We start from the raw sequence: 6,483 nt of genomic DNA, 5'->3' as shown, positions 1-6,483 counted from the left end.
AAGAGCAACCCCCCCCCTTTTTTTTTGCTCGGCTGCTGTCTGGCACTACCAGAAAGTGCAGAGGTGTCACCTGTTCTGCAAAAGCAGATCGCGAAGTCGTATTGCCAGTGAGAGGGCTGTGGCGTCAGAGGAGGGCTGAAGGGAGCGCCCTCCTGCCCAAGCGATGGCACCTGGGCCATTGGAAGCAGCAATGCTGCTGAATATCAGCTTCAGGAAACTGCAGGAAGGGAAAGGGCTATAGGGAATGAATCCTGCCTGAAGGTTTCCCTGCCTGATGCCCCCCCCCTTTTGGCCTTATCTGGTTTCAGCCTATTCTGTTTTTAGTCAGGTGTGGGTGGGTGGAAAAACACCTTCATATGCCGTGAAAGAACAAAAGTGTGTCATTCAAGGGGGTGCATCAATGATGGGTTGTGGTGTTGGTCAATTTGGAGGGCCATAGGAACCAGCTCCAAGGGCCGAGGTCCCTTCACTGCCTCCGTCCCAATAAAATATTTGAGGAGAAAGGGGTAGGGTGGAAAAAAACACCACAGAAAATGGGATGGGAAGTCATTACAACAAAGGGAAAAAAAATACAATGTATTGGAATTTTATGTGAAATTTGGAAATTGACAGGAACTTGCCTTATGGTTTACTTTTGAAAGAAAAGATGGGGCATTAAGACAGAAAATAATAACTGGTTGACATTTGTCCTCTGATCTGAATAAATGCACAAGCATTAAAGCAATGGGTAAAGGGCATCACCCACCCCTCAATTGCAGCATCTGCTCCTTGGTTTTTTTCTCTTAGGAGAAAGAAAGGTGTGGGTTCTGAATATAATTGGTGAAATTGGTTCATGGTGCAAGCTGCCCAGCCTTCATCCCTGGCACGTGGGCAGCCCTGCCCTTGAAAGCATTTCTTGCAGCCCCCTCTGCGCCCTTGATGGAGTGCTCATCAAGAGGCACTTTGAGCAAAAGGAACCGGATGTCTCGTCCTAATAACAGGATGCCATGCAAACAGCCAGCTGGTGAGTTGGCTGTCCAAGTGTAGGCCTTGCCTTAGAGGCAAGTCTTCACATTCCGTCCTAGTTCCAGCTCCAGAAGAATGTTGCATCCCCTCCGTAATGATAACGTTGCGCCGGCCCGGCGTGACTAATTAGTGGCTGAGAAAAACACTAATAAGCAGAGAGTCACTTAATTGGCTCTTCTTACAGAAGAGGCTTCCTGAAAAGGAAAACTGTAATTAATGCTCTCCGGCGCTGGAGCAAAAGCCAGAAGCGGGATGCATTTTTAGGCCATGTGAGATGAAGGCATTTACACACATGACACGGAATTGACGCCGGTTTGTTCAGAGAGCTTGGCACTGAAGCTTGACGTCCTGGTTCACACCTCGGAAAGTTTTGTGCTGAGGCTGCCTTGCAGAGCAAGCAACGGTTTGCACCAACGTGTCTAGAGACCAAGGTTTCACGGAACACATTCATTGTTTCTGACAAAGAATTTGGACGTCGCCTGACATCTGAAGGTGGAGACCACCACAAATGGGAGCAACTTAAGCCAGTGAGCGGATGAGTCACAGACACATTGCATTTTTATTATGTTGGTCGCCAGATTTTTAAATTTTTTTGTCTAACCACCTTGTTTTGATGCAGGTGCAGCTTAGACGGTGATTCATGCTTTCGTTGTTTTTTCTTTCCACCACACAGACGACTGCATCATTTTAAAGGTGTTTCAACTTGGGCAGCTTTCCTCCCAGCACTTTAGAAAGTTTCCCCATTTCCTTGCCTAGTCCAGAGTTTCTCTTCCCATCCATTCTTGAGGACTGGGGAACCGCAGCAGAGAGGCAGGCAGGCAGGCAGACAGACAGGTCTATCCCCACTCATCCTGCAAATGAGATGGGAGCTGACTTTTAGCCCTGTGCTTGTTTGCTGCTTTTCAGAGAGTGAGTGCTTCCCAAAGTAGCTCATGACATCAATTTAAAAAGGAGAGAGCGTGAGAATTGCAAGCTAAAGAAACCCACAAGGCATTTAGAGCAGGCACCCCCAAACCGCGGCCCTCCAGATGTTTTGGCCTACAACTCCCATGATCCCTAGCTAATAGGACCAGTGGTCGGGGAAGATGGGAATTGTAGTCCAAAACATCTGGAGGGCCGAAGTTTGGGGATGCCTGATTTAGAGGGTGGAGGGCAGGGCAGAGGGGTGGGGTTTTAAGAAGGGAGGAGGAGATCATATCTTCAAGGACAGACCATAAGTGGTGAACAGATGATTTTAACCAGTGAAATCCTCTTGGCTGAACAAGGGTTGGTGGTGTGGGTCGATGGAGGGGGTAGGCAGCCCCCCTCCCGCTTGCTCCTACATTCCCTAGGACAGCTAGCTGTTGGCGCTCAGCCTTCTTTCTGGTGGGACAGAGGAGGGGAGGGAGGAGGGAAGAGAAACTCCCTGGAGCTCCTCCTTCTCTAGCCAGGCTAGACTTCCCCTTCTGCCATGGTGGTTGGCAAGAAGGCAAGTGTAACCTACACATGCCTGTGGGTCGTTCTCCCCCCCATCAGTGGCAGGTACCCTTCAGCTCTGCCGTCATGCAACCCTCTGGCCACTGGCATGTGGCGTTTGACTGCAAAGAGTCAGCACCAGGGACGGACTTTGGTCATTGTTGGCAGCCTGGAACCCTGAGCGAACCCAAAATCTGGCGGCCCCCAAATGAATCTTCTCACTTATGGATCTTCTCAATTCTGTGCCCCCTCGCTCAGCGCCCTGTGCAGGGGAACTGCCTGAGCCGCCCTTAATCAGACACTGGATAGCACTCTGGGTAGGGCACTCTGCACGCTACTGGGGGCACTCTCGCCTCACAGCAGTTCCCTTGTTTAAAGATGTGAAATCGGAGACTTAAGCTTAGAAGTCTCCACCAGCGCCCATCTCCCAACGCAGATTTTGGCTGCCAAATGTTGGCTGGCTTAGCTCAAACACTAGCCTGACTCTTGCTTGGGCTCTCTCTCTCCAAAATGGAGTAGGCAATGTCAATATATTAAAGATTTTAAAGGTGGGGGAAGTGTTTAATGAAAGAGTTTCATGTTCTCCCCTGCCCACCGATTTTATTTCTCATTGTGTTTATAAAAACCACGCTTTGTTCATTCGGATCCCATGGTGACAAAACAGAAGAACGGTATAAAATGTTGCTGGGGAGGATGAAACCATAGCCTGTTAATCAGATCGAAAAGCCAAGAAGCTGCCATTTCCCAAATGCACTCAGGCGTCTCCTGCAAAGGCTAGCAGAAAGAGATGGTGCTTCGCTTGCCCTTTGAAAGACGGAAGGGGCACCCCAGCTGGCAGAACTCAGGGGGGGGCACAGTGGAGAGGGCCGCATCCTGGCTCACTGCACAATGAGCCATGCCCATTTACAGGAACATCAGAAGGGTTCCCATCAGCAGTTCTCAAGAGTCTGGGCTGTCATAAAAACAAAACTACAGCACAAGCAATTATGTTTTGACATCTGTTGAAAACCTGTTTATTCAACCCACCACTTGCTGATTTTTAACACCTACCTTTAAGCGATAATGGTTTTTTTTTTTATTGAAATGTTTCCTGCTATGGATTGCTGTGCTTATATGGCTTCAATTTATTAATGTGGCTCTTCCTGGTGGGCTGAAACAGGACATGCTAATAACTGGTGGATGCAAATTGCCTTGGATCAAAGCTCAAATGCAGGTGGGGAGATGAGAGATCAAAGTCAAGTTCCCCAGTGGGAAGTGGGTTATCAGTCTTTCAGGCTGTGCCTTGTGACTCCTTCAGTAGGACGACTCTGCTGCTCAACAGCATCACCTTGAACCTGCACCATCCCCAGTAGCAACATGTGGGCAGCCCATGTGGGCTTTGGAGGGGCTGCTCCGCCCAGCAACTGAGCCACTGAGTCTTGCAGTTTCCAGGTCAGCCTCGAAGGAAGCTCATGCAGAGCACATGGCAGTAATCCAATCTCAAGGGTGATCCAATGTTTGAGTCATTCATTGTGGCAAAACTATCCCTGTCCCGGAAGGCCAGAGCAACAATCTCGCAATGTCAGTGACCATCAGCAACAACAGTTCAAGAATGGTCCTTGGATGTTTGTGGGGAGTGCAGCCTCCTCCAGAATAATCTGCCTAATTCCTCTGGCTATGAACCACCTGCCCACAGAACCTCAAGCTCGCCAGGGTTCAGACTTGGCTTATTAGCTTCCAGGAGGTGCGCATCCAGCCCTAAGTCGGACGCCGCAGAGAAACAGAGCCTGCAATCCTCTGTGTTGTGTCGCCACTGTGCTCCGAAATCCAGGGATGCCCCCAAACGACTTTGCACAGTTGTCAAACAGCACCAGGGAGAAGATGGCACCCCACGGCACCCCACGGCACAAGCCACAGCAGGTCAAGGTACCTCTGCCCGATGCCACTCTCCGAAACTGGCCCTGCAGACAGGAGGGGAACCACTTAAACACGGCGCCTCCCATTCCCAGCCTTCAAAGATGGACTGGGGAGATGCTTTCTGCTGATACGTTTTCTGCAAAGGATTGCTGCGCCTCATTTGCTATCTCCGTTTATGTTTGTTTTAAAAAGAAAACGGTGGATGTCGGCACCACCGTCTCAAGCGGGCTTGTGTTCCTGCTGAAGGGAAGGGCCTCCCCCCCCCCAATTCCTGTGACCTTTGATTCTGCTCTGGGAGGAATCAGTCACCCATCAACTGGCCTGGTGAGCTGTCTATTAAACTCCGGTTCCCTTTGGTGGTTTCTGTTATTTTGGTCATTTTTTCCAACTGAAACCAATGTGTCTGGATACTCAATGGGCAGATTGTTCCCCCCCTTCGCATTTTACACCATCATCTGATTAGAAACCTGTCAGGAGAAGGAGTAAGGAGGGGAAATGGTCTCCTCACCCTGGTAGGAAGGTCCCTATATTCCAGCAAACGGCCAGAGTTTTTAAAGCAGATCCTTCTCAGCGTGGCCCCAATGGAAACATCAGGAGAACCATATTGTAGCAGAAGAAGCAAGGTAGGGGGACGAGACCCTTTGGAATTCAGATGTCCTGATTGGCCAATTCTTCTGCTTCTGGGGCCCAATGGTGAAAAGAAATGGCTAAAATCATCTTTAAAAACAAAACAAAACAAACTCCCAGAACTGAAGAGTCTGAAAGATCACTGCTCTTGCATTGTTGTTGTTGTTCTGTCTTTTAAAATTAGCCCTACAGATTTCTTACAAAAAAAGATAACGAACGTAGCCCCAAAGCAACTTACAAAGTTCAGAAGGTTACCAAAACACATAAAACACAAACCGTTAACAACAGTATAAACAAATGTAAGATTAAAAATATATATCATAAGCCCCTAAAAGAAAAAGATGGCCATCGGTCATGGATGCTTTAGTTGAGATTCCTGCATTGCAGGGGGTTGGAGTAGATGACCCTCGGTGTACCTTCCAACTCTACAATGCTATGATTCTAGGACATCACTCCTTAAAAACCCACCATAAACCCTATTTGGCCTTCCCAGCCCTAAAAGAAGAAATGATCCCTAGCTAAGAGGATCAGTGGTCAGGGATGATGGGAATTGTAGTCCAAAACATCTGGAGGGCCGAAGTTTGGGGATGCCTGTTTTAAAGCCATTTAGAGCAGAAGCCCCTCCCTCTCTTTTGCCTGCCCCAGCCATCATCATCACCATCATCATCATTATCATTATCATTATACCGCCCTTCATCTATAGATTTTAGGGCAGTTCACAGCATAAAGAAGACAGTCCACATTTTCCCACTGTGCCTTCCTGTGCCCCGCACGAAGCCCACCTAGGAGAGATCCCAGCCCCAAGCTTTGCTGGGGTGTGTGTGTGCCTACTCCCTCTTTGCTTGAGGTGTCTCCCCACACGGATGACACCGGATTCCTGCATCACAGGGGGTTGGACTAGATGACCCTTGGGACCCTTCCAACTCTATGATAAGAATCTACAAAGCTGCCTTATCCCAAGTCAGAGCATTGGCCCATCTAGCTCAGGTTTCTCTCCTCTGACTGGCAGTGGCTGTCGAGGGTTTCAAGGCAAGGATCTTTCTTGGCCAGCTGTTAACTGGAGATGACGAGGATTGAACCTCCCAAACTGCACCCCTGTTCCTCCAGAGGAAGTGCAGCCCCCCCCCTCCAGAAGTAAACTCCCCAACGTGGAAACAGCTCACTCACAAAGTCTCCATCTCACCCGGATTCGGTCTCAGTTTGTTGACCCTCCATCCAGCTCTCCACTACATCCAGGTCCCTGTCTGGAACAGTTGCAGCCTCCCCTGGTTAAGAAACACAAGGAGGACAGAGGAAGAGATCCATTTGCAATTCTAATGAGCAATTTACGGAGGAAGAATGCAGTGGAGCAATTTGTGAACACAAAGAGAGGAAGAGAGTAGGCAGCCCTTCTAAATGCAACCCTGGGCACCCTGGCAGGATCTCACATCCCCCCCCCCCAGTCATTGGCTCACTGTATGGCTCTCTCTCTCTGGCCACTCCCCTTTATAAAGTCCACCT

At 49.2% G+C, this 6,483-nt stretch overlaps 1 long non-coding RNA gene across 1 annotated transcript; it reads right to left on the bottom strand.

Annotated features, from left to right (window-relative positions):
* Nucleotides 1-3,461: 3,461 nt before the first annotated feature.
* LOC148683096 (uncharacterized) lies at nucleotides 3,462-6,429 on the bottom strand. The gene is made up of 3 exons (XR_015947507.1): nucleotides 6,151-6,429; nucleotides 4,865-5,036; nucleotides 3,462-4,400 (listed from the first exon to the last, which is right to left on the bottom strand). It is a non-coding gene; the product is annotated as an uncharacterized LOC148683096 (long non-coding RNA).
* Nucleotides 6,430-6,483: the final 54 nt, after the last annotated feature.

The sequence above is a fragment of the Zootoca vivipara genome, chromosome 16 (assembly GCF_965207765.1).
Source record: "Zootoca vivipara chromosome 16, rZooViv2.hap1.1, whole genome shotgun sequence".
NCBI lineage: Eukaryota > Metazoa > Chordata > Lepidosauria > Squamata > Lacertidae > Zootoca > Zootoca vivipara.
Note: the sequence above shows the minus strand (reverse complement) of the source record. Positions and strands in the feature narration are given on the sequence as shown.